General features: G+C 41.8%; 1 long non-coding RNA gene across 1 annotated transcript; it reads right to left on the bottom strand.

The window, feature by feature from the left end:
• Positions 1 to 17851: 17851 nt before the first annotated feature.
• On the bottom strand, positions 17852 to 24140 carry LOC147108668 (uncharacterized). Its single transcript, XR_015080628.1, has 2 exons — positions 18546 to 24140; positions 17852 to 18342 (listed from the first exon to the last, which is right to left on the bottom strand). It is a non-coding gene; the product is annotated as an uncharacterized LOC147108668 (long non-coding RNA).
• Between the last annotated feature and the right edge of the window lie 669 nt (positions 24141 to 24809).

The following is a 24809-nucleotide window of genomic DNA, read 5'->3' as shown; positions in this document are numbered from 1 at the left end:
TGCATGTGGGCATGGACTGCTTCGTTATCTGAGGAGTTGTGAATGGCGCTGAACACTGTGCAGTCATCAGCAAACATCCCCATTTCTGACCTTATGTTGGAGGGAAGGTCATTGACGAAGCAGCTGAAGATGATTGGGCCTAGGACACTGCCCTGAGGAACTCCTGCAGCGAAGACCTGGGGCTGTGATGATTGACCTTCAACCACTACAACCATCTTCCTTTGTGGTAGGTATGACTCCAGCCAGTGGAATGTTTTCTCCCCGATTCCCATTGACTTCAGTTTTACTCGGGCTCCTTGATGCCACACTCGGTCAAATGCTGCCTTGATGTCAAAGGCAGTCACTCTTACCTTAGCTCTGGAATTCAGCTCCTTTGTCCATGTTTGGACCAAGGCTGTAATGAGGTCGGGAGCCGAGTGGTCTTGGCAGAACCCAAACTGGGCATCAGTGAGCAGGATATTGGTGAGTAAGTGCTGCTTGATAGCACTGTTGATAACACCTTCCATCACTTTGTTGATGATTGAGAGCAGACTGATGGGGTGGTAATTGGCTGGTTTGGATTTGTCCTGCTTTTTGTGGACAGGACATACCTGGGCAGTTTTCCACATTGTCGTATAGATGTCAGTGTTGTAGCTGTACTGGAACAGCTTGGCTAGAGGCGTGGCTAGTTCTGGAGCAGAAGTCTTCGGCACGATAGCCGGGATGTTGTCCAGGCCCATAGCCTTTGCTGTATCCAGTGCGCTCAGCCGTTTCTTGATATCACGTGGCTGAAGACTGGCTTCTGTGATGGTGGGGACCACAGGAGGAGGCCGATATGGATCATGCACTCGGCACTTCTGGCTGAAGATGATTGCAAATGCTTCAGCCTTGTCTTTTGCACTCACGTGCTGGGCTCCACCATCATTGAGGATGGGGATATTCATGGAGCCGCCTCCTCCCGTTAGCTGTTTAATGGTCCACCACCATTCACGACTGGATGTGGCAGGACTGCAGAGCTGTGATCTGATCCATTGATTGTGGGATCACTTAGCCCTGTCTATAGCATGCTGCTTCCACTCTTTAACATGCATGTAGTCCTGTGTTGCAGCTTCCCCAGGTTGGCACCTCATTTTTAGGCATGCCTGGTGTTGCTCCTGGCATGCTCTTCTACACTCCTTATTGAACCAGGGTTGGTCCCCTGGCTTATTAGTAATGGTAGAGTGAGGGGTATGCTGGGCCATGAGGTTACAGATTGTGGTGGAATACAATTCTGCTGCGGCTGATGGCCCACAGCGCCTCATGGATGCCCAGTTTTGAGCTGCTAGATCTGTTATTAATCTATCACATTTAGCACGGTGGTAGTGCCACACAACACGATGGAAGGTGTCCTCAGTGTGAAGACGGGACTTCGTCTCCACAATGACTGTGCGGTGGTCATTGCTACCAATACTGTCATGGACAGGTGCATCTGCGACAGGTAGATTGGTGAGGACGAGGTCAAGTAGGTTTTTCCCTCGTGTTGGTTCTCTCACCACCTGTCACAGGCCCAGACTGGCAGGTATGTACTTCAGGGCTCGGCCAGCTCGGTCAGTAGTGGTGCTACTGAGCCACTCTTGGTGCTGAACATTGAAGTCCCCCACCCAGAGTACAACTGAAACTGTGGTAGACCTCACTGTCCAAATTTCTCCTCAATTTCTTCTGCTATTCTGGCCAATTTCAAGCAGGGTGGTGAAGAATCCAGCCCCAGCTGAGGTTCCAACTTCATATCCTCTCTATCACAAAGACTGTCTAATGCTATCTCCATGACATTGCCCAACACTACCCCTACCTCAGCCCATGTGCTGCTGAAACACTTCCAGACTCACTTACTCTAATGCTGGTACTTCTTGGATCCTATCCTACACCAAGGGCTTGATTTTGTCAATGGGGAGCTTTTGGAGGCGGGACTTCCAATTTTTGTGTTGTAGTCCCGCCTCCATCAACTTGTGGCCAACCCACGCTATTTTCCCTTGATTGACCTTGTTAAGCCCGCCCAGCGGGCTCAGCAGGCCAATTAAGGTACACCTGGTTACTGGTGACGTCAGCGATTGACATTTCATCTGTCAAGAGCTTTTGACAGATGCAAAATCAGCATTTGACAGCTCTGTGAAGCGGTCAAACACTGACAATCTGTCTTCTAACTTGAGTCCTTCTACTCGGACTCAGTTAGAGAGCTCTCCAGACCAGAAAGCAGAGGCTGCAGCTTTTGACAGTTCAGCGGCCATTCTGCTTTCTGTGCCGGTGAGCTGAGGGACTCCCGAGACCTGAAGGGAGGAAGCCTGCAGGAGAAAGTAAAGGTAAGTAAAACTTATTAAAACACTTTACACTTACCTTACACACTTACCTCTGCACACATGCACCAATCACGCACCTGCACAACGGACATCTCGACCCCTCCAACCCCTGCAGACCGACAGCCCACCTCGCTAACTTGGCATGGTTCAGAGCCGTCAGACAGCCCACACTTCGGGGCTAAAAATAGGGATTAGGCAAAAAACTGCCTGTTAACAGGCAGTTAATTGCCACTAATCCCCTTCCCAGCACAGGTCGGGTAGCCGCCTCCTGGGACATTGGCACGGAGGCGGGTTGGGGGTGGGATGGGTTTCTACCCCCCCGATTCTGCAATTTTTCCACCACTCCCACCTCCAATCCCGCCTCCTCAGTGCTTGGAAAATCGAGCCCTAAGTCTCACTTACCCAACATACCTATATTGGTTTCCAGTCCCCAATGCCTAAAATTTTAAATTTGCATCCTTGTGTTTAATTCCCCACATGATCTTGCCCTTCTCTCTCTGTAACGTTTTCCAGCCCTACCAACCATGCCCCCCCACCCACTCCATCTCTCATTCCTCGAACTCCAGCCTCTTGTACATCCCCTCTTTCTTTCACCCCATCATTGGAGGCTGTACCTTCAGCTGCCTTTGTCTCATTCTCTGGAATTACACTGCTCTACTTCTCTCACCACCTCCTCTTTTTTTAAGACCTTCCTTAAAACCCATCTGCTTTACCAAGCTTTTGGTTACCCTCCTAATATCTCTTTCTTTGGCTTGGCATCTATTTTTTTTCTTCATGCCTCTGAAAAGTGCCCTTGGGACATTTTTCTATGTTAAAGGTGCTAGATAAATGCAAGTTGTTGTTGCTGGATTTAGTCTATTGTATGTTAACAGTATGTTGCCAGTTGATGCCAACTACATTAATGAACATACAAAATAGATGATAGAAATGCCACTGTCCTGCAGTAAGGAGAAAAAAGCAGCAAGTTGTCCCAGTGAGCATACATAACAACAAGTTGCATTTATATAGTGCCTTTAATGTAAAAAAATGTCCCAAGGTGCTTCAAAAGAAGCATAATCAGACAAAAATTCTAAACTAGCCCAGTTTAAAAGAATCCACAACACCATATTTTCAAGATATGTTATCTTCTACCCTTTTAGGTCTCAATTTGTCACTCCATTCCTAGGCTGAGAAGATGGGTACTCTAGGCTTCATCAATGGTGGTCTGTAATTATAATGCCTATTTGCTTTCTCATGCCCTGTGGGTCTAGGAATAGATATCTATTTCTCTTTTAGACATATGTGTTAGTGGCACAGATTCCTTGGTGGTCTGGGGAGGATTTATCCACTTGAAACTGGTAGTTTTGTTCTAGGACTTTGATGATGGTTAATTCAATTACAGAGGGTGCAATTTCTGAATGTGAAATTCCTAATATTAGACCATCACTGTTTTTAAATAATTAATTTCTTTCTTTCTTATTGTTTTTGGGCTTCATTATCTTTTTTTCTAGTTGGATAAACTTAAATTCTGATCCATTAATAACATAAATGGGGAAAGAAGGCTGTAACCTTCACTCCTAATACATGTAATTACAATGCACATTCATAAAGGGGGGATTCTGCACGCAATGCCTGCTTCCAGGCTAGTTCAGAATAGGAATAAGGATGCCGGTGAGGTACCAGTTTGTAAGATTTTTGATTATGGTGCAATTCAGAGGAATGCATTTCTTTAAGTTGGAGGCAGGGAAAAGCAAAGATTTTTTCTATGTCGGGACAAAATTTCATTTCAGAAAAGTTGAATGCAAATAATTTAATCTAACATCAGGGATCCTAGATGGAATGATAATGCTTAGCAAGATGAACTTTCTCCAGTATAGTTCCATTGCTGAATGGTGAGCTAATTTTCTCATGTGGTCTGAAGTTAATCAATAATGTTCCGTCTCTAAATTACTGCTCCCTGATGTTTATTTTTAATTTAAAAAATCACGTAAAAATTCAAAGAATTCCTGTGCTAAAAAAGGGGTTAATGTTGAATGTGTGGCTCATCTGTGGATAAACTATCAGAAGCTATCGTTGAATGATACAATAAAGCAAGCTCTGCATTATGGGCCATTAGACTATTCATTTCTGTCCCCAATCAAATCTCAGTGTGACAAGCATTAAAGGATTATGCCTACAGCCCACACGCTCCGGATCTATCACTCGCCTTAAAACAATGTGTTAACAGAGAGCTTCAGAAGCTTGCTAGGCATTAATGTATCAATGCCAATTTGGCCGCCTTCGCCAATGAGTCACAGCAGAATAATGAACATCGTGAGCGTCGGTGGAGAGGATAGCATTTTACTCGATGGCACACCAGGTATCAAGATCTCTGTTATTAGCATAGACTAAAAAAAGTGTGTTCCAAATGAATCTAAGAGTTTACTTTAGTGCATACAAAGGAATTCGTTTGTAAGTGTGTGATTTGATCGCTTAATCAAAAGACCTCTTATGGCTACCGTAGTACACAATAAAGGCAGTCATGAAGGTCTAGGCACACAAAATACTTTCTGTTTAATTAATCATGCTAACATTACAAATACTTAAAGATGGACTCGTATATTTAGGCACTGATGTGTTATGTTTACATAATCCAACAAAATATGCTGAAAACAAGTACTGCTTTTAGATGATCATTATCTTACTGTCTAGGGGCAGTGCCAGTTAAGTGCCCCCAAGATAAACCCATCCTGTACCTGCTAAAGCTGCCAGTCATTCAGTTATCCCTACTGGATGTGTTTCCTCATGCAATAGATAGGTCATGACTGTTTGGTATGAAATCAGATAACTTTAAGCTATTTAGGCTGGGTTAGTGGTAATTAATAGGTTGGCCTAAGCCACAAAAGACAGATGATGATGACTTCAGCATGGTTTTATCTTGTTTTAATGTAAGTAAAATTTCCATTGTAAGGTTTAAAGAAATTTAAGGAACACAGAACTCCAAACTGAAACGGGATGATGCAGAACATCCTTAGGAAATGGGTTGGATGTTTGAAAAAAATGATCAACGTTGTACTTGTGAATAATATGGCAGAGTCCGTCACTGCTATCTGACTGGATACTTCCTCCCCTGAAAAGCTACTGTCTTGCAAGATTATGAAAATTGTAGCTTTTACAATAATTATAATGGAGTGATCAAAAGAGAAGCACCATCCCCTGTTAGGTGACCAGCATTTGTGGGGTTAGAGGTTCGAGGAAGTTCTGCAAACATTACAAGGTACAACTCTAGAAACAAGGGCTGAACACTTAGGAAACTTTAATATCTAGAGGAAACTTTAATATTTAGAGGGTTACAGTTACAAAAAAGTTTCTGATTTAGTAAATACTGATAAAATGTTCCTCCTGTAAATGAGTGAGTTTGGTCATACCCGACTTTATGTCCTGGTCTATTACATATGATAGAAATTAAATCCTCTTGCTGTCTTTTTACACTATGAAATATAGAACAATCACCAATATAAAAGGGGTTTCAGGCTAGGAAACTTGGTACTCTGAATGTGGAACAGATTTTTTTTTTAAGTTCCAGTGGAGTATTAACAACTTAAGATACGCAAATGCTTACTACCTATCTGTGTTCAGTCATCAAGCAGAGGAACGAGTGTCAGCAGCATTCCTGTTAATAATTGATCCACTTTATCAAAATCTGTGATTGATTTGCAAAATGTCTTGGTTTAAACATTTAACAGTACGCTCACTTTAACTTTCTGTGTACTCAAACTGCAGCTTTTTTTGGTTCTGTGTCCTAATTGGTTTAGGACAAAATATGGGATTGTTGTAGAAATTTTGCTAGCAGTATTTCCATGTTATACTTGAATTCTTTATGCTGCACTAAGATGCTTTTTTGGCGCTAGGTTATCTGACTAAGCATTCACAAACAAGGCAATTAAAACCTTTTAAGTTAAATATAAAATGTGTTGCGTGATTTATTGATCATCCTTTGGTGTTCTTTTTAGTCACTTGTACCTGCTTGCTTCTACTAAATTTATAATGATTTACCAGAAAGGACTATTGTGTTTCATGCTTGTGAGGATGAACTCTATTGGTTCACAGGTCTCAGTGTAGCACTTTTATGCATTTAACTCTTTCAGTAGCCCATTGAATTTAGGTAAATGTTCAATCTGGGATAAGCCTCTGGTAAAGCTTCATAGGAATAGTCGTTTTATTCTTTATCTTTTTATAAGGAAATATTCACTGTTTTAGGCAGCGAAAAGTTGGAACAGTGGTTTCTGTTAATGATGTTGCACAGCAAGTGATGGGATAATGTTTCTACACAAATTTTATAATTGTGATATGAATTACATCATTGCATCACATGTTTACAAAAGAGGGTCAAAAAGTCTTCTTAACAACATTCAGAGATGATGATGTCCCTTTGTGAACATTCCCATGAAATCATAGACTCGTACAGGAGGCCATTCAGCCCATCATGTCTGTGCTGGTTGATGTCAAAGTAATATTGTTGTATTGAGACTTATAAAGTTAAAGCTTTAAAAATATTTGTAATTTTCCCATCATCAGTACTAAGTACGACTAACATCTTCCCCAACATTGGGAAGAATTGGTAGGTTGAATTTCCCTTATTCCTGAGCACCAGGGATAGGGAACTATTGATATCATGATTAACGTCTAGAGACCCATCCTCAGCAGGATGGGTCCCAGCCAAACTGGTTTCCAAAGCTTATGTTTGAAAACTCATAAAAATCTGTTCATCTGATGCTCATCTGTATAACAATCAGGGATCATTCAGCTGATACCTCAGCCAAGGAGAACATGCATTTTAAGGGCAATGGTAGTATTTCTGTCAGTAACTTTCATTGCTGAGGTGACAATAAAGCAAATGGGTTGCTGCAAATCTATTAAAGTCTAGAATGAATAATTATAATGGTAAAATAATCACTCATACACATTAGAACCTAATCTCTGGTTTATTGTAAAGTAGAATTTGAATTTTACTTGATCATGGGTGTAAACATAAATACAAATAATAAGTTAGAAAAGCTCAGAAAATAGAAATAAATGGGACATGTACTAATTGAGATTATGAGCACATAGTAGTATGTTGACAGCATTTTAAAAGCAATTTAAAAATCATTGGTTCTGTCCTAGTTTAATTGCTGCAAATATAAGGAATGTTTTCATTGGTTCATATACAGCTCCTGCTCATTGGTGGTACTGTGGTTGCTAAGGGAACATTTGATTAGCATGTGACTTACCTGCAGCACATGGCTGAAAGGAAATAGCTGTTGGAATTTAAACATTCGGCACCTTCTGTTACACACACATAAGGAAAGAAATAGATCTATAAAAATAGTTTGTGATTGGTACTTTCTCCAGGGCAGGAGGCATAGTTACAGACCCCTGTTTTGTCGCAGTGTATGTTGTTTTTCCCAGCTAGTGTGGTTCAATAAGATAATGGTCAAAACTCAATAGGTTTGCGCTCTCATTCCATAGTTTGGGAAGATTAGTTTAGATAGTGGCATTTGTTATTTTCAAGGGTCCTATTGGTTAACTAGTATGAGTAGACTTTAATGATTAAATGTATAGTCATAAATTAAACTTTTACATACATTTTGCACACAACCCATGATTAAGCAGCAAATTCTTAACCCTTATTTATACCTTCACAAATACTAATTCTCACCAACATTACAACAGTAACTCCAAACCAAAAGTACTTCATTGGCTGTAAAGCACTTTGGGACGTCCTGAAGTCATGAAAGGTGCTTTATAAATGCAAGTTTGTTCGTTAATCTGTTATTTAACTTGTTTTCTTTATTAACTATTAGGCTCAGGGCAGAGTAAATTACATACTATACTTTCAAATTCTTTAATAAGAATGAACCAGCCATTTTCCATTAGGATTTACATTGAAAACTATTTATCCAGAATGGCCTCAATACCCTTATACAGTTTTAATATCTTGTTTACATTAGCTCCTGAATATGAGTTATAGGCCTAGAAATTCAGTGGCCTGCGCCACCAGTTTGCGCCCAAAGAGGGCTTTTGCGCCACTGTGCAAACCTACCACGATATTTAGCGGGGCGCTAATGGCGGCGTTAGCCATTAGCGCTGCGCCGCCACCGATGACATCATCGGTGTGCGCAGCGCCCCGCTATTGCCCCGCTGGCCATATTTGGTCGCTGCCGCCTCCCCCCGCGCCGGCCGCAAACAGCGACCGGTACACGGGGCCTACCTGTGCCGGTAGTGGGGCGAGTTAAGGTGGAGGTGCGGCCGGCCGCTTTTTCGGCGGCCGCCTGCCCGCACCTCCGTCCCCGGCCTCCTACACCCCCCCCCCCCCGCGGCATTGCCGGCTGTTTCCAGAGAGCCCGGCACTTCTCCTTGGTGCCGGGCTCATTTGCCGGCACTCGCGAGCGGGGATCGCGCTGTTGCAGGCACCTCCCCCTTAAGAGTGAGAGGAAGGCCTGCAGTACCGCAGGCTGCCGTGCCGCAGCGGGTGGCGCTGCGGCACTTTGCACGCCGATATTCAGTTTCAGCGCCTCAAGCGGGGCGCCGAAACCCTTGTTTAGCGGCCGGCTTCCACTTGGGACGCTGAAACTGAATATCCCGCTGGCGCAAGTGGCTCCACGCGCAGCGGTAATTCCGGCGCCCACGCGAGCTGGGTGCCCCTAACTGAATTTCTAGGCCATAGAGTCATACGGCACAGAAGGAGGCCATTCGGCCCATCGAGTCCATGCCGGCTCTCTAGAGCAATCCAGTCAGTCCCATTCCCCCGCTCTATCCCTGAAGCCCTGCAAATTTATTTCCCTCAAGTGCCAATCCAGTCACCCCTTGAAAACATTGAGTGTGTCCGCTTCCACCACTTCCGTCGGCAGCAAGTTCCAGGTCCTCACCACTCCCTGCGTAAAAAAAATTTCCTCAAATCCCCCCTGTCTCTCTTGCCCAAAACCTTAAATCTGTGCCCCCTAGTCCTTGTACCATCAACTAGTGGGAACAACCCTTCCCCATCTAGCCTATCCAAACCCATCATAATTTTGTACACCTCTATCAAATCACCCCTCACCCTCCTTTGCTCTAATGAAAAAAAATCCAGCTTCTCCAACCTGTCCTTGTAGCTAAGATCCCCCATCCCCGGAACCATTCTGGTAAATCTCCTCTGCACCCTCTCAAGGGCCTTCACATCCTTCCTAAAGTGTGGTGACCAGAACAGGACGTAATGCTCCAGTTGCGGTCTAACCAGCACTTTATAAACTTTCAGCATAACTTCTCTACTTTTGTACTCAATACCTCTATTTATGAAACCCAAGATCCCATATGCTTTGCTAACCACTCTCTCAATATGTCCTGCCACCTTCAGGGACCTATGCACATTAACTCCCAGGTCCCTCTGTCCCTGCACACTCTTTAAAACTGTGCCATTAAGTGTATATTGCCTCTCCCTGTTCCTTCTGACAAAATGCATCACCTCACACTTCTCTGTATTAAGTTCCATCTGCCACTTGTCTGCCCATTCTGCTAGCCTTTCTATGTCCTGTTGCAGTCGATTGGTATCATCCTCACTGTTTGCCACACCCCCAAGTTTGGTATCATCGGCAAATTTAGAAATTCTACTTTGTATTCCAATATCCAGGTCATTTATATATATCAAAAAAAGCAGCCGCCCCAGCACTGACCCTTGGGGAACACCACTGTCTACCATCCTCCATTTTGAAAAACAGCCATTTACCACAACTCGCTGTTTTCTGTCCTTAAGCCAATTCCTTATCCAAGCTGCCACTGACCCACCTATTCCATGAGCATCAATTTTGTTAACCAGCCTTCTATGTGGTATTTTGTCAAACGCCTTCCGAAAATCCATGTGGACAACATCCATTGCATTCCCTTCATCGATTCTCCGTTACTTCATCAAAAAATTCAATTAGATTAGTCAAACATGATCTGCCTTTTACAAATCCGTGTTGGCTCTCCTTAATTAACTTAAACCTTTCCAAGTGCCCATTAAGTTTTTCCTTGATTATTGTTTCTAAAACTTTACCCACCACTGATGTTAAACTGACCGGCCTGTAGTTACTAGGATTGTCCTTATACCCTTTCTTGAACAATGGTGTCATATTTGCCACTTTCCAATCCTCAGGCACCTCCCCCGCATCTAGGAAAGATTAGAAAATTATGGCAAGCCCTTCCGTTATCTCCTCCCCCAATTCCCTTAGCAATCTGGGATGCAAGCCATCTGGACCAGGTGACTTATCCACTCTAAGCATACTCAGCCTTCCTAGTATATCCTGTCTATCAATTTTCACCCCTTCCATTGCTTCTACCTTTTCCACTTCTACTGATGTTTTGTCAACATCCAGCTCCTTAGTAAACACCGATACAAAGTACTCATTGAGTATTCTAGCCTTGCCCTGCGCCTCTAAGCACATAACACCTTTTTTGTTGCTAATAAGCCACACCCCGCCTCTTACTACCCGTTTACTGTTTACATGCTGGTAGAAGATTTTTGGGTTCCCATTTATGTTAACCGCCATTCTACTCTCATATTCTCTCTTTGCCAATCTTATTTTCATCTTCACTTCCCCTCTCAACTTATTGTATTTGGTCTGGTTCTCCCTTGAAGAATTCACCTGACATGCATCATGCACCCTCTTTTTTTTGTTTCATCATCTTCTCTAACTCCCTCGTCATCCAAAGAGCCCTTGCTTTGGTTCCCTTACCCTTCCCTCTTGTTGGAATGTACCTAGCCTGTACTTGGAACATCTCCTCCTTAAAGATCACCCATTGTTCCATTACAGTTTTTCCTGTCAGTCTTTGGTTCCATTTTACCCTGGCTAGATCCTTTCGCATCCCACTGAAGTTAGCCCTATTCCAGTTTAGAAGTTCCACTCTAGATTGTTCCTTACTCCTCTCCATTGCTAATCTAAATCTTATGATATGATGATCACTCGTACCCAAGTGTTCTCCCACAGACACTTGGTCGACCTGGCTCATCTCATTCCCCAGCATCAGATCCAGCAATGCCTCCTTCCTAGTTGGGCCAAGAACATATTAGTCAAGAAAACATTTCAGAAATTCCTCCCCCTCCTTTCACTTTACCCTAGCATTATCCCAATTGATATTTGGGTAATTAAAGTCCGCCAATATCACCACTCTTTCGCTCTTGCATATCTCTGTGATTTCCCTGCAGATTTGCTCCTCTACCTCCTTCTCACTATTTGGAGGACTATAGAATACCCCCAATAGCGTGATCATACCCTTTTTTTCTCCTCAACTCTAACCAAGTGGATTCTGTCCTTGTCCCCTCAAGAACATCCTCCCTTTCCAACACTACAGTGTCTTCCTTAATCAGCACTGCCACCCCTCCTCCATTTTTTCCTTCCCTATTTTTTCTGAACACCTTGCACCCTTGAATATTAAGTGCCCAGTCCTCACTGTTTTTAAGCCAGTTTCCGTTATTGTCACAACATCATATTGCCACATGGCTAATTGTGCTTGTAGCTCACCAACCTTATTCACCACACTTTGTGTGTTTACGTACATGCATTCTAAACCCATTTTTGAATTTTTCATAGTCTTTCTTAGTCTGCTCCTATCTAATATGGTACTACTTCCACCTCTAGTACTACTTTCTTCCCTATGAGCTCCCATTTCAGGAATGTAGCCCCTATAAGGCTCTTTTATATCATTATTTTTAGAAGTCTAAAGATTTGGCTCCTCCTCCTGTTTCACTGTGCTGCTCCAAAGAACTTCTCGGCATCAATAAAATCCATTTTTACCACCACGTGTAAACATGAATGGTGACATGGAAATTTGGGTTTTAACTGAATTTCTTCGAATTCACATCATCTATTCCAAAGTAATCTGAGTGGATTTTTTTCTTGTGGCAAAACTTTTCCACTCAGTGCTGAAATATTCCATTTTAACCAACTAATTGGGGTGAGCCCAGTATTTTTAGTGACCAGATTGTCCACTATATTGGAACAGAATTAAGACCTAATAAGGCAAAGTTTTAAAAAAAATTCACAGAATCTCCACTAGTGTGTTTATACCATTTTGCACCACTATTTGGATTAGCTACAGCATTTGTTTTCTATAAGAACAAGAAGATTCAAATACATTTCCAGTAAAAGGATATGTAGGAGATACATACCTATATATTATTTTTTTAAATCTCGTGTAGGGCTCACACTACCTGTCCACAAACCTTACCTCTTGTCATGATGTTTGTATTATTTGTCAGCATTTACCATTAGAAAATGCTGTGTTTACATTTCCCAGTCAATTTTACAATGTCAACTGTCATGATGTAGTTGCAGGTTCTATCTCTGTAACCTCCTCCAGCTCAACAACCCTCCAAGAGCTCTGCGCTCCTCCAATTCTGGCCTTGCGCCTCCCCGATTTTCATCATTCCACCATTGGTGGCTGTGCCTTCAGCTGCCTAGGCCCTAAGCTCTGGAATTGCCTCCCTAAACCTCTCTACATCTTTCTCCTCCTTTAAAATGCTCGTTAAAACCTACCTCTTTGACCAAGCTCTTGGTCACCCTTCCGAATATCTCCTTACATGGCTCAGTGTCAAAATTTGTTTGATAATCGCTCCTGTGAAGCGCCTTGGGATATTTTACTACGTTCAAGGTGCTGTATAAATGCAAGTTATTGTTGTATATTAAAAAACTTGGATTCATCAACTGATCCTTGACAATGCCACAATCAATCTACTAGTTTATATCTATATATATATGGGAGTAATTCGTTGGGTCTGTCTGTCACACTGGGATAGATCTGTGAGTTGTTTGTTCCAGATGTGATCAGAGTTTCAGTCAATCCCATCATACAAATTTGTGATAGTGAAATTCACAGATACCTTGCATGTTTTTGCTACAGAGTCCTTGCAAGTTCCAAGCAAAGGCTTGACTGTTATTGCATAGAGCATAATGTCACACTGCACTCAGGTCTTGACTGCGAGTTTCATAGTTTTTCATGCTTTGTCAATTCTCAAAAAAAAAGCTGCAACCTTTTAAAGCATCATAAGTTTTATACTACTGCTGAGTTTCCAAAGGTTCAGGGTGTTCTCGACTGCAAAACACTGAGATACAGAACCTTCTGAATGTCCTTCGGTCTAAATCAACTACAAAGCATTCCAATCCCTAAGCATGCTGTTACTCTCTGATGAGCAGAATATAATTATGTTGATTTCTACCGAATTCTGTGAATTGACACGTGATCCCTTTATTTTGCACAACTCATGTGCTAGCATTATTTAAGCAGAATAACAAGTGCAAAGATGGTTGTTTGGTGATGTAAGGTATGGTCTGGATATCTGGCTGATGACACCAGTGTAAAACCCAAAATTGAAGAAGATAAAATTACAATCAAGCACATCAGGAAAGCAAATCAGCTATAAAGGATCTCATTGCAACACTGAAGCACAGAAACAGAGTTGGTGCTGTCTCAATGAACCTAATGGTACCTAATTACAACAGCCTTTCAAGGTATGCAGAATCTTTGCTGAGTGCTGACAGACACACAAGCTGGCACTAAAAAAGGAGGGGTCTGTTTCAGATTTATGAGGAGACAATTGGTTGTGTAGTTGAAGTAAGGAGTTTAATCAGTGTATTCCAAAAGGTGATGTCCTAGCATTGGCTGGAGACTTCCATATTCATTTGTAAACTACTTAGCAAAAAGAAACTGAATTTTATTAAAGTGACAAACTGTCCTTTAATGTGTCGCTTACTGAAACAACATTCTTCATACTGATGCTTAATAAATGTGAGTTATAATATAGTTATCTTGGATTGTGTGAATTATCAATTAGTGTTGCAATCAGATAATTGTAATTTCATTCTCCTAATAACCTGTATGAGAATTCACATCAAAGATGGATCCTTGTCTTATGGACTGTTTATAGCAATGCTGAAGCTGTCCAAATTATCTTTCTGAACTGGTAATTATTTTTCTGTGCTCCTAAGGTCTAAATGATATTGCGATAAACACGAATTAGCGCAGCTTGAGTTGTGGGTGGTGCAAATGTCATTGGAAGTTGTAACAATTTCTGATACAGATGCTCCAGGGGTATCTATGGTTGGTGGAAAAACCCACCTTCAGAAGCTTTCCACGTTTATGCTAATGTATGTTCATTTGCACTTCCCTCGTTACATTTGGAAAAGTAAGAAATGTTACTGTAGAATGTCATTGTAAATGAACACAATATAATGACAAACTTACCAAGTTTGTTTAGGTTACCCATCTCACCATCCCTACAACATATAAGGCTTTAGCAGGGTCACAGGAATTTTCCACTACACTTAGTAGTGCTTTTTAGTGCTGTGCTTCTTTGGATTCATTTGTTGACTGCCATTATTTAATAAGCTATCCATTTATTATCAGTAAACCATCATTGGGTATCCTGCCAGGTTCATTGTGTGGCAGATATAATTGTCTCGGAACGTAGGGATATGAGTAGGCCATTCAGCTCCTCGAGCCTGTTCCACCATTCAATTAGATCATGTATCTTAACTCCATTTACCCACTTTGGTTCTGTAACCCTTAATACCCTTCCCTAACTAAAACCTATCAATTTCAGTTTTGAAATTTTCAATTGACCTAGCCTCAACAGCTGTTTGGGGGAGAGTTCCAGATTTCCACTACCATTGTGTGATGAAGGGCTTTCTGACATCACCCCTGAATGGCCTAGCTCAAATTTTGAGATTATGCCCCCTGGTTCTGGACTCCTCCACCAAATGAAATAGTTTCTCTCTATTTACCCTATCAAATCTTAAACACTTCAATTAGATCAACCCTTAATCTTCTATACTGAAGAGAATGCAAGCTTAGACTGTGCAACCTGTCCTCATTATTTAATCCTTTTAGCCCCAGTATCATTCTGGTGAATCTGCGCTGCACCCCCTCCAAGGCGTTCCTGAGGTACGGTGCCCAGAACTGAACACAGTACTCCAGATGGGGTCTAACCAGAGCTTTACATAACTGTAACATAATTTCCACCCCTTTATATTCCAGCCCTTTTGAGATAAAGGCCAACATTCCATTAGCCTTTTAAATTATTTTTTGTACCTGTCCACTAGGTTTTGGTGATTTCTGTACATGGACCCATAAATCTTTCTGCTCCTCCACAGTTCCTAGCTTCTCACCATTTAGAAAATACTCTGATCACAGCTCTCCACATTAAACTCCATCTGCCACAGTTTTGCTCACTCATTTAATCTATCAATGACCCTTCGCAACTTTCTGCTCCCATCTACACTATTTACTGTACCAAATAACTTAGTGTCATCAGCAAACTTGGATATATGGCTATCTATTCCTTTGTTTAAGTCATTTATAAATATAGTGAAAAGCTGAGGCCCAGTACAGATCCCTGGGGAACACCACCAGTCACATCCTACCAATTTGAGGACATACCCATTATTCCTACTCTCTGTTACCTACCTCCTCACCAAATCCCTACCTATGTCACTAAGCTACCTCCAATTCTATGCACTCTCATTTTTGTTAACAGTCTCTTGTGAGGAACCTTATTGAATGTCTTCTGGAAGTCCATATAAATAACATCCATACACGCTCCCTTATCTACCACTTGAGTAACCGCTTCAAAAAATTCAACTAGGTTTGTTAGACATGACTTCCTCTTTGCAAGTCCATGTTGGCTCTCTCTGATCAGTTCATATTTGTCCAAGTGCTCCCATACCTCCATTTTATATTTGGGATTCATTGACTTTTGTTGGTGCCTCATATTGCTGCACTTCTGGTCTGGCCATTACTTCCTGCCCTCAGTATCATAGAATCATAGAAAGTTTCAGCACGGAAGGAGGCCATTTCAGCCCAACGCGTCCGCGCCGGCCAACAAAGAGCTATCCAGCCTAATCCCACTTCCCAGTTCTTGGTCCGTAGCCCTGTAGGTTACAGCATCTTAAGTACACATCCAAGTACATTTTTAATGTGGTTAGAGTTCCTGCCTCTACCACTCTTTCAGGCAGTGAGTTCCAGACCCCCACAATCCTTTGGGTGAAGAAATTTCCCCTCAAATCCCCTCTAAACCTTCCACCAATTACTTTAAATCTGTGCCCTCTGGTTTTTGACCTCGCTGCTAAGGGAAATAGGTCCTTTCTATCCACTTTATCTAGGCCCCTCATAATTTTATACACCTCAATAAGGTCTCCCCTTAGCCTCCTCTGTTCCAAGGAAAGCAAACCATGCCTATCCAGTCTTTCCTAATAGCTAAGAGTCTCTACTCCCAGTAACATCCTTGTAAATCTCCTCTATACCCTCTCTAGTACAATCACATCTTTCCTGTAATGTGTTGACCAGAACTGCACACAGTACTCTAGCTGAGGCCTAACTAGTGTTTTATACAGTTGAAGCATAACCCCCCCTGTTCTTGTATCCTATGCCACGGCTAATAAAGGCAAGTATTCCCAAGTGCACATCCAAGTACTTCCAGCTCTGTTTCTGAAAACTTCAGTTAGTACATTGTTCAGGAAATTCTCTGCTTAACTTTATGACCAGATTGCTGCCGATGGTTGTCCACGTGTGTTTTACAGTAGCCAGTGGCCTATTATCCAACTCACTGAGCTGCTTAACTGGGATTATTGGTGCTGTTTAAGATTTTAAGCTCTCCAACAGAAGAAATACTCATGTTGTCATTATGCACCAGAGATGATGGACAGAAATTGTCCTCAAAATCAGTTGAAAATCCACAAAAATGCCCCTTCTATTCCAATCCAGAAGATAACCCCATTGTTGGTGGGGGCTTATTAAAAGTTATATTCCTTTTTAGTTGTAGTATTTATAGAGAGCGAGGCCCTGTAAATCTGCCGACATGCCAGCATACTTCCACCCTCCCTTCAGCAAGAGTCCGTCAGTACTTCCAGTAACTAGGCTTGGACTCGGATATGCCTGGTCTCGGCATTGTGTCTAGCTTCTTCAATTGTCTGTTTGGGGGCAGAACCACTGTCCATCCCAAACATGGCAATCATCATAAGCGGAGAGAGATTCCCTACATCAGGAGTTCCTGCACCCTTGGCTTCCAGACCAGGCTTATCTCCTTACCAATGCGGTTGTGGGACCACCTGAGCCTGGCCTGGACTTCCAAAGAAAAAAAGACAGAAAATATATATTTTTAAAATTTGCATATGGTCTCCTTACAAAGGGGGTTGTGGGGCAGGGGCGGGTTTGTAGCTATAACTCGTTATGGGGCAACCCTGACAAACCCACTGGACTGTCCAGCATGTTTTATGTGGCAATCGGTCTAGATGTGCTCTTAGTTGCAGAGGTGTCTGTCAATGGCAGGCTAATTAGGGAACTGCTCCCTAGGATCAGGGACAGAGGTCCCTGGCATGGACCCTACATAACAGTAATCCGTGGATTTCTGGGCTGGAATGTTTTGGCATCAAAGTACAAAATGTACCTTGTAAGTAGAAATACATTGGTTCCTATCATGGTGAGCTGTTTCCTATTATTTCACAAGTTACTTACTAGAAGATATGCATCCTGCCCACCACATTTCCTGTGAAACAGTACAATGCTAAATATTACACCAGCAGACTACTTAATGAAGGTTAAACTACTGTTCCAGATTTATTTACAAATAAGATAATGTAAAAGACAACGGCAAAATACTAAACAATACAATGTTTATATGAAAGAACTGGAATCAGTCCACAAGGGATCAATGTAATTTTAGTAGAAAGCTGCCTTTTTACAGTTTCTTGAAATGTAGCAATTCCTGAAGATGAATAAACCAAACTTCCTCATTCCTTGGTACACGGATCAAGTCTCAAAGGGTATCTTTCAGAGTAAGGCACAAGTCAGGAGTGTGATGGAATACTCTCCACTTACCTAAGTGGGGGCAGCTGCAACAACACTCAAGAAGCTCAACACCATCCAGGACAAAGCAGCATCGGCACCCCATCCACCAGCTTAAACATCTACTCCCTCTACCACTGGCATATCATGGCTGAAGTGTGTACTATCAACAGGATGCACTGCAGCAAGTCACCAAGGCTTCTTCGACAGCACCTCCCAAACCCGTGACCTCCACCACCTAGAAGGAAAAGGGCAACATGTGTGTGAACACCATCACCTTCAAGTTGCCCTCCAAGTCACGCACCATCCCAACTTGGAGATATATCGCCATTTCTTCATCGTCGCTAGGTCAAAATCCTAGAACTCCCTTCCAAACAGCATTATTGGGAGCACATTTACCACATGGACTGCAGCAGTTCAAGAAGGCAGCTTGCCACCTACCTTCTCAAGGGCAGCTAGGGATAGGGAATAAATGTTGGCCTTGCCAGTGATGACCACATCCTGCGAATAAATAAAAAAAGATGTTTCATGTAGAATATCTTTTTGTCACACTCCCTACTGATCAATTATACTTCAAAATCATTTGCCACCCCTATTAAATGAGATCTTCAGAACCCAAAATTGCCACGTTAAAATACAGTGAGTGCAACTGGAAACGTCAGGAGCCAAGGTCCATTAGTATTACAGGTATAACAGAGATAACACTATAACGGAAAGTGTAACATAAAGGGTAGGGTGTATGCAATAGATTATTAACAATAGCAAAATGAATTAGAAGTTTGTAATAGCTTTAGTACATTGTGCAAAAGAGAGGCTATTACGTGGCTTTAATCTGGAAAACATGTATTAGGCAATGACCAATCAATCTTATTTTAGGAATATATTGTGAAATAGTTGAATCACATCCAGTAGTTTATAATTAGCCAAAGTTCCACATAAAAATCACTAAATTGCCAACACAACATGAACGGGACTGGACTGGAGGATACAGATTCATATGAATCAAGCCCTGAAAGTCTTTCCGATCCTGTTACACCCGAAACTAATATATTTCTTGTTAATAAATGTATTAACCATTTGGCTGCTGAACACTCATTAAAGCTGTTGGAGGTCTTAACTTGGTGTTGTTAGTGGTAAAAATGCTATTATTCTAACACTATAATCTGTCAAATAAAAATACACAGTACAACAATCACTTTAAGTTAAAATATTTGCTGCTACATCATTGGGGCCACTTTGGATGTGGTGTTGTAAACTCTTCGAATCACCTGTAGCCTAACCCAATCTCCCAGGTAGCAAATGATCCAATGACAGACATACCGATCTTCACATCTCCCCCTAACTCAGCCAGAAACAGGATGGAGGGAGCCAAGACCAGCAAGATTAGTGGATCAATTCCATACTTATTTAAATATAAATTCAAAGTTAATCAAATTTCAGATAATGAAAAACAAGGGAGTAGATTGATCTGCTCCTTTCTGCAGCCAACAAAATTAATCTACTCCTTTAAGTAGCAACTCCAGCCTTTAAGAGCTGTAGTTGCACACTAGTTTATGTCTCCAACCCCTTCCACCCCCCTCCCTCACACCAAGCTCCTGGAGGCAAGCCTATTCTGTGACCTCAGGAAATCCAGTGAGATTAGCCCAGCATGATTTCAGTAAGCATTACACTCACTTCTGCAAGGCCTCTCCACTTTAGTGCCGGAATCAAAAAATGTATCCTAAGATTTATTTTTAATTCATGATGAAGGAGAAATGAGGATTTTAGACAGTGACAAAATTGATAGTAAACCTGCTATCAGGAGACTGCAGAATGATTTACCCTGGACTAATGACCAAAAACAACTGAACTGGGACTATTCTGATGATGCAGGAGATGTTCCTTCCCTCTTTTTGGCAAGGATTCAAAATTGGATCACTGCAGGAATATATTGGAGCATATATTAAGGTATACTGAGTATTCCCACTTTTTATTTTTGGAGTCTAAGGTACAAATGAAGATTAAACATGTGTGGTATGCTTTGTCCCCAACAGCATATCCACCACCTACATGTATGTTTGCTCCTCATTTATACCTGATCCTTATTATCATTGTACACTACATATACAGTAATCCACATTCATGTACAGCCCCTATTGCCATTACATACTACGGGCTGCATTTTGCTCTCATCGGCGAACGAACGGCACCAGCTGTTTTTTACACTTGTACTTGCCCATAGACTTTCTATGGCGTTTTGCACTAGAGCTTACAGTACATTAGAGAGCCAAAAAGCGCAGCGCCCTCTACAGAGCATCTGGGATCTGTGTGAATAGGTCAAGCAACTATGTATCTCCTTAATCAATCAGGTTGAAGAATCGTTAATGGGCAGCACAGAGTCTGGACCAGGAAGTGTCAGAATAGTGAATTCAATGCCAAATCAGGTACAGAAAGCAAATTAAAGGGAGGGTAAGGAAGAAAGACAGAAAGAAAAAGTAGGGGAAAAAATTGGTCCAGAAATTCAAGTCTCCATGGGTGAGTACGCATGGGGTACTCACCCGTAAGCCCAATGGAAGTGCCGGTTTCCAGCATGCACTGCGCATGCGCGGGAAACCAGCACTCCCGATCCTCTGAACGAAGGGGTTCAGAGGTCGAACGCGTGCGCGGGAGAGGCTGCGCGTGCGCATTGAACTTCGTTTTTTTTTGCAGGTTTTCCCAGGAGGGTAAGTCTGCAGAAGTTAGGCATGTAAAAAGCAGACGTAAGGCCTGTGTCTTACAAGGTAAGTGGTGAATTAATTAAAATTAAAACATTTTTTCCACAGGTTTATTATTTTTAAATACTTTAAAGCAAAGTAAGTTTATTTTTAGCCCCGTTAGAAAATAAAATTATTTTTTTCAAAAATTTAATTTATTGTTTAAAAGTTATTTCATGTAATTTATAGTTTATTTAAAAAATGTGATTTAAAAAAAATGTATTTGAAAATGTTGTGCTGTTTTGGGGCCGTAGTATTTATAAGTCTTGACAGCTCTTCCTGTCAATCTTATGAATGGAGCATTCCTTGCTCCGATTGGCTCCCCATGGCCCACATGATCCCAGGGGATGCATCGAACTAACTGCGCCCCTGGGATATGCAAGCACTGCACGCCGGCAGCTGGACCAGGCCCCGGATCGGAATTCCACGGGGGCCCACAGCTCAATGGCCGGCACACAAGGTAAGTGCAGATTGGGGACTTGCACCCACGGGAAGCCCCCGATCCGAATTTCTGGGCCATTATTTACATTTTTAAAAAATCTCCAACAATTAAAATCTAAATGAATGAGTCTCCACGCTTGTAAAATTTAATTTTCATTGCCAGCGAGGTTGCTTGGCAGTAATTAAGACTTATCACGCCATTAAAAGGGTACTTACACTGGCTAGCTTAGCCCTAACTGTTTCTGGCGAGTTTAGATCATATCTATGAGGTAAGTACAGGATCTTTACACTGTTCCAAGTATTTGAATGGGGAGCCAGATGGCGGGATACCATTTTCGGGATGCTTTTGGAGGATTGTCATGTCTCCGAAAGCAACTTCCAGATTTTCACATTTAACTGCACATGTGCGGTCACCGGAAGTTGCTGTCTGATTTCCAGATAAATAACGGTGAGCGCTGTTAACCTTACCATTATTTCTACCACAAAATCCGGCCCTATGTTTAACTCCCAATTATATAAATTGTTTATTTTAGGATGTTATTTTCCCCCTCAAAAGTAATAATAATTATTAATATAGCTGATAAATTCCCAGCACGCTATTAAATGGATAATTATGAATGGTCTGTGTCTTATAAATTAATTTATCCCCATCTAGTGTTCAAATCTGACATCTAATTAATGATTTAGGTACTTGATCCCGTTAGCTCTGTTTGAAAGACAAGGCTTTGAAACATTTAAGATTTTTTGAATGAAACAACATAGTAAGTTAATTGAGACCATTTTTAATTTGATTGAACCCTTTTTTGAAGTTATATGTTAATGAAGGGACACAATAATTATGAACTGATGAAGGATAAAGAGAATTGACAGCATTCCTCTCTCAAACATGGCAAGTCTTGAGCTGTGAATTAAATGGACCACTTCTTCTTGTGGGATCCAAACAAGTACATCAGATCCTGGCTCCAAAAGCACAGGATGGCAAATGATACAAAGTCAAGGTGGTCTGGGCAGCCATCTTCTGATGAAAATCCTAAAGCTCTGTATAAGTTATTGTAATTAAGAGCTATTTCTATACTGTACTGTTAGCAATGATTCAATTTGAGACCAAAACCTTGAAATTATTGTTTGTATGCGTTTCCTCTAACTGCTGTTTTAAGAGAGGTGTTGACCAGTTTAAAATAAAAGAGGTAATGCCTTTGTTAAAGTAGCAGACAAATACCATATGAATGCATTAGGTGTTCATCCACTAATATCATTATTTAGTCATTTCTATCCTCAAAAACTATACTGGTATAGCAAGAAAGAACTTTAAACTAGAGTCAAGAGCAAATTTATTATTTTGCTAACAGACTACACCCAACACATTTGATTCTCGCAAAGTGTTGTAAAAAATCATTAGGTAACATATAAAAAAGTACTTTTATTTTTAACAGCCTACTCACTGCAACTCTATCCCATTTCTGCCTGGGAATTAAAATTTTGAGTGTTCAACTAATATGGCCTGAATTCAATTTTCTCAACATTTATTTTACACCTTTGTCCATTCAACTATCAGAGAACTATCAAACTACTATATGAGAACTATAGCACAACAAAGGGATGAAGAGTGGGGATTGGGATCAAACCGCTTTGAATCAGCCTCCACCATATCAGAAGCTCTTGGTCTTTGCTTCAGAGTTGATTTTAACCAGGAATTTACCTCTGAATAAGGGTCAGTTGCAGAAGCATTGAAAATGACACATTGAGGGTAACTTTGACTTTTGGCGATAGTGTAACTCGGGCGATGTTGAATTGGCCCACTGTTATACACCTCTTGGGATTTCCATTTCCATTGTACAATGGACGCTGATCTGATATCGCCTGTTTTACACTACCGGCAATAGTTAAAAGTAACCCCCATCAACTTTAAGTAATGGCATTTTGAAACTATTTTAAATGTTTCACCATCTGAATTTTCCAACGTTCTTCACTTCACCTGATTTCGAGTGGGATTGCAAAGGAGAATTCCCACCAGTCTTTCTCCAGCGATGAGTTTCCAGTCTTTGGGCTGGATTTTGATTCTGGAAGCGTGTAGGAGGCAGGACTACACCTTTTGGGGTTGTAGTCCCACCTCCATCGAGTTGTGGCTAACCCACGTGATTTTCACTTGATTGACCTTGTTGAGCCGGCTCAGCAGGCCAATTAAGGTCCACCCGGCAACAGGTGACGTCACAGATTGACATTTTATCTGTCAAGAGCTTTTGACAGATGAAATATCAGCGTTTGACAGCTCTTTGAAGCTGTCAAACACTGACAATCTGTACACTAAGTTAATTCCTTCCTCTCAGGCTGATTTAGGGATCTTTCCAGAACAGAAAGCTGAATGCTGCAACTTTTGACAGCTCGTGGTCATTCTGCAACTTTTGACAGCTCACGGCCATTCTGCTTTCTGTGCCGGTGAGATGAGGGACTCCCGAGACCTGACGGAAGGAAGGCTGTAAAGGTAAGTAAAACTTATTTAAACACTTTACACACACCAAACACACTTATCTCTTCACTCATGCACCCATCACTCACCTGAACACTGGACATCTCGAACCCTCCAAGTCCTTCAGCCCGACGGCCCACCTCACTAACTTGCCGTGGTTTGGAGCCGTCGGGAATCCCACACTTCAGGAATAAAAATAGGGATTAGGCTAAAAACTGCCGATTAACTACCTGTTAACAGGCAGTTAATTGGCACTAATCCCCTTCCCGCCTCAGGGAGGCGGGTCCCAGCACAGGTCGGGTATCTGCCTCCTTTGAAACTGGCATGGAGGCGGGCTGGGGGTGAGATGGGTTCGTGCCCCCCGATTTTGAGATTTTAACTCCCCACACGCCTCCAATCCCGCCTCCACGGCCCAATGAAAATCCTGCCCTTTATGTTTGTGTTAAATTGAAAGCAGGTGGTTAATAACTAAATATTTCACTGTATCAACTATCTTTAAAATTTGGACTAGTGTAGGAGTGTACGCTACCAAGGCAGCAAAACATACTTTCTAGGAACCTCTAAATTGTGTTACGTGGGTTTAAGGTGGGCTTTGATGGTATTCCCAAGTCATTTGTGGTTACTATTGTCTTAAAGCCTTTTACTTGTGAATTCTGTGTTCAACAATGTGCTTGGGAATGTAAAAGACTTTGCTTTTTGGAATTAATGTCACTTTCAGGCACGCTCAGGCAAGGTATGATGTGGCCTGGGTTAATTCTATGAATGTAGCAACATCTATAATTTTAATGAATAGAAAATTGTGGCAAGCACATGCTTAAATTCCCCATTGTGTCCCCCTGACAGTTGAGGTTCCCAGCTGGAAGTGCCATTTTGTAAATTTACTCCACTTGATTTCACAATAGGCAAGCCCCAAACAGAGATTAGATACACTATTTGCCAATCTACTGTCTGCCAGAGTGCTACAAATACCATCTTAAAACTCAAAGGACTTAGCAGTGAATCGGGAACCAAGGGGCATAAACTCAGGATTTGAAGAACATAGGGGAAATTAGAGGAAAGGTTTCC

The sequence above is a fragment of the Somniosus microcephalus genome, chromosome 13, assembly GCF_052327205.1.
Source record: "Somniosus microcephalus isolate GS21.2 chromosome 13, FLI_Smic_1.0, whole genome shotgun sequence".
Classification (NCBI taxonomy): domain Eukaryota; kingdom Metazoa; phylum Chordata; class Chondrichthyes; order Squaliformes; family Somniosidae; genus Somniosus; species Somniosus microcephalus.
This window is presented reverse-complemented; position numbering and strand designations above follow the sequence as displayed.